The sequence below is a fragment of the Aphelocoma coerulescens genome, chromosome 2, assembly GCF_041296385.1.
Source record: "Aphelocoma coerulescens isolate FSJ_1873_10779 chromosome 2, UR_Acoe_1.0, whole genome shotgun sequence".
Lineage (NCBI taxonomy): Eukaryota > Metazoa > Chordata > Aves > Passeriformes > Corvidae > Aphelocoma > Aphelocoma coerulescens.
The window spans coordinates 56,089,144-56,093,532 of NC_091015.1; positions in this window are offsets into that span (position 1 = coordinate 56,089,144).

Sequence of the window (4,389 nt, forward strand, 5' to 3'; positions counted from 1 at the left end):
ACACTCTGCAAAGAGGCTGAGATTCATATGTTACCCAAACCCTGTCACCAGGGCCATCAAATTTGATGTTCTGGGAATAACAGCTAGGCAAGCACCGCTCTACTTGCGCAATGATTTAAAGACAACAAGCAGCACATACAAGCAGGTCTTCTGAACCCTGATGGTGCACACAGAAGTGCACCACCAGCTAAACATTTACGGTTGTGTTTCGGGGAGCCAAGTACTGTATACACACACCCACTGAAAAATAACAGCATGTCTCTGGAAAGGACTCTTGCTAAGGCAAAACCTTTTCTCTCAGAGATCAGTCCTTGTTTCTCCTTTCCCCCCAACAGAGAAGTCAGCCAACTGTTTGGTGTGAAAACAAATTCTCCCAGTGTGGCCACAAGCTGAGCTAACACAAGAAACATTTCCTCTGGCCCAGCTTCGGCAGATGATGGGACTTGGTCCCAGGGCATTGTATTTAGTTTCAGTCTAGAGCTGCAGATCAGCCTGAGGCTGGGAATCCCACCCTTGCCCTGTTATGAAGGAAACAGTGTTGAAAGGAAAGCATTTGCCTCCAAGAGGGAGGATTATTTTTGCGGACTAAACATTTAGCTGGTTAGGGTACAAACCAAGCAAAGGAATTTAGCCAGAAGTCAAGTAGGGGAATAACACACAACTTCTCTCAGTAAAATGTAATGGTTTTGTTAACTAAGTTAGAAGAGGAGCAGAAATTTGGTGGTATTCTAAAAAGAGGCAGCTCATATTTTAACAGAGTAATTCAGATCTGATGAAGTGTATATGCATTTATTTACCTTTGTCTTGGTACATAACTCAAATCCATCTAGGCAGCTATCCTTCTGGGCAGCAGTTCCGTGGAACAACAAACAGTGGTGCACACACACGCAAATTCACTCTGACTTTATGAAAGAGTGACCCAATTTTGGCCAGATATGAGCTATATTCAAAGAGATCCAATTTAATGTTACTGCTTCAAAACCTAAGCTAGGACCCCATTCTTCAGTGTCCAAATAAGATCACCTAAAAAGAACATGTGGTACTTCCACAGCATTGCTATGCAAAGACACACTCATCCTTAGGGCCACAGAGCTATGGACAGCCAGATCCTCTCACTCACTACATGATCACTCACACAAAGCTAGAGCATCCTACTGATTATTTTTACACATGACATCACAGTTACTGTGGAGGAAAAACCCCAAACCAAAAAAGAAAACTCACCCCCCAAAGCACCCAATTCTCCTTTCCCCAACCTTTTCATTTTAGAAGCAAAGCACACAAGTTTGTAGATTTACATTAACCTTGTGAGGCTTTCTAGGAACTTCAAAGCCCCATGGCTCTGACACAAAAAGTGCCCAGACAATATAAACCAAAAACTTGGATGGTATTAGGTGCCTAATGGGATAGTCAAGAATGTCTGACCTTGTTATGCCTACACTACAGTCACCACTGTAACCACAGCTTGTTGTGGAGGTACTTCAACACAAAATTCAGCTGAGTAACAGAATTTCAGCATTTGGACTTTGCTGAGCTCTGACCTAAACTCTGCTGGTTCCTGGATAGGCAGCTTACAGTTCAAGAACATCTGCCACCTACTTCAAATACAGCAGCTGTTACAGTCTAAGAATAACATAGATGGGTCTCAACCCAATTTCTATGAAGCTTTGAAGTTCAGCTTTGAGATCCAGCTGGGAAAAGAATTGGCTCTGAGAAGGAGGATTATTTCTGAGGACTAAACATTTAGTTACTAAGAGTACAAAATGTACAGTAATCTACCCAGATCTACGTGCTGAACTAGGAGAAAAACATTCAACATCAGGAAGCAACATAGGCTACCCATCTGTACAGTAAAGTTTTAGAACATCTACCAAGGAAGTCTACATTCAAACTTTTTGAGAGTCAGGCACCAAATTGCACAGCCCTTCCCATGTGTTAATTAAGTCGAACAAGCAGAAGAAATAATTAAGGGATGGAGAAAAAGTAATGGAGCTTGTACTTTCATTAAGTCTAGCCACTTAATTTTTTTCTTCCCACCTTCCTCCAAAAGCTAAGATTTCCTCTCCCAGTATCCTGGGACATGTGGTGGGAAAAATGGGACAAATCAATTCACACCTCTAAAATTATGCTACTGTACCCAACACCCACATACAGAGACTAACTGGACCAAATCAAGGGGCCCTGTTAGTGCTGGGATTTACAGGCAAAAATCTTCATCACTCATTCTTCTGGCACCAGGCAGGAGCCTGGAGCTTTCAGAAGTTTATTATTACTGTTCCACAGTACAGAGTGTTTCACTGATGTATTTAAACAACCTCCAGTTGAAAAAAAAAAAAAACCAAAACAACCAGATGCATGCTTATCACTGTCAGAGGGTGATATCAAACTAACAGCAACCAGTTCTGTGGGAAGGTCCAAACCTCCAAAAGTCAAGGAAAAGGAAGAAGGGAACCACTCAACCAGTGCAGCACAGGCAACACAAGTCCCAGGAGAGGAGGCAGCCCAAACAGAGCTCACTAAAGACATATTTTGCAGCTAACTCTACTGGACCAAACCGAATGGCCTCCAGCACAGCTTTGTAAGCTGTTCTTTTCCAAGTATGAAGTATTTACTAGCTACTCAAGGCATCAAGACGGGATGAGAGATAAGACATCCTGATGCCTTCAAGAAGTCTTAGCAAGTGATTCTGGCTTAGGACTACTGACATTTCTTTTCTCCATTCTCAGCTTCAAAGTTGTTTTGCTGCACATAATCTTTCCCTCCTTCTCTTCACTGAAACTTTTAATCCCCTCTCTCCTATCAGCCTCCATGAAAGTAAATCAGTTTTTCCCTTACCTTTTAGCCACAGATCACTTGCCTTGTAGTCATACCAGTCCACCCAAAACAAAGGAAAAGTATCCATTAAAAGATGCTTCCAACTATTTCCACCTATCCTTTCTTACACAGCACTCCTGTGTTTTACTGCTGGTTCAGGGAGATTCAACTAGCTCAAAATTTGCATTTATCAACACAGTCCTCAAAAAAAACTACTGTTTTTCCTTACAAAGAACTGAAACAAAAGATCCCAAAGCCTCTCTTCTTCCCAAAAGAAAGGGTTGTCTTCTTAAATACAAAAAATCTTCCTAGCGACTCACACTAACTCAAACCAAGCTGACCCAACAACCCATTGCAAACTTAAGAACACTAAACCTTCTCCCACCAGCCCTGCAAGGCTCACCGCCCTTCTCTGGGCTCCTGGTGGGCCTGTACTAATTCACAGCAGCTGTAGCTTGGATCCAGTTTTCTCCCAGCTGATGCTGTTTCAAGTCAGCTCATACTGAGATAACAGAGCTTAGTAGATGACATTAGTTTTCTGACTAATATGTTTCTTCTTTTGAAGAAAAACACACAGTGTCAACCTTAAAAGGGCTTTTTCCTGATTTGCTAGAGAAAAAAAGACCAAAAATCCTGCAGTATGGGGACCCTTAAGGGAACCAAAGCAAGCACCAGTTCCTGCCCTAGGACAACATGGTGTTCCCCTTTAGTGGGAACACCACGTGGAAGGACTTACTGTTTTTCCTTACAAAGAACTGAGACAAAAGGTCCTAAAGCCTCTCTTCTTCCCAAAAGAAAGGGTTGTCTTCTTAAACAAATACTCAGAGGTAAGGACATATCAAAATCCATCCCAAATGAAGAAAACAGTTAAATCTACACTGAGACAGGAATTTGTTTCTCACTGAAGTCAGCAGGATCTAAGTGTGCAAGTTTCTCAGAAGTGGACTAACAGGACAACTGAGCCCAGAAACACAGACCCTTAAAAGCCTGGTGTTAGAGTTTGGATCTATGTTAGTAAAGCAATGCATACTGGCACTGACTGCCCTGAGCACTGCTTGTCCACAAGGCTGTTGTGCAGCTGGCCAATACAGCGCCCTAATAAACTGAAGAGAGGTTTTGAAATTTGCTTGGATAAAATTGGGCCACAGATAAAGGACATCACCAGAAGTTTTGCTTAGCAAGGATCTGGATGACTGAGATCTAATAATGGATGATTAGAAAAGCATTACTGCATTTCAACAGTTTGAATAGTGCCACTCCAGTCCCAGGGAGAGCAATTCAAGTTTGTGTGAACCAGTACCAAAGGAAAACTGTTTTCATGAGTTGAGGATTGACCAGTCAGCTTTCACATACAGTATTAAGCTTTACATTTGCCATGGTGGATAATGAATGATAGAAGAAATTCTCTGTATATTGAGAAGTTACTTTTCACCTCTATCTTAAAATTATTTTATTTATCCAAGATTACTTGTAGGAGAAATTAACAGTTCATCAAACACATTTTACTTAGTTGCAAAAATAATAAAGAACTTTTTAAAAGGAGAAAAATAAGAGTACCAAATTGACTTGAATTTA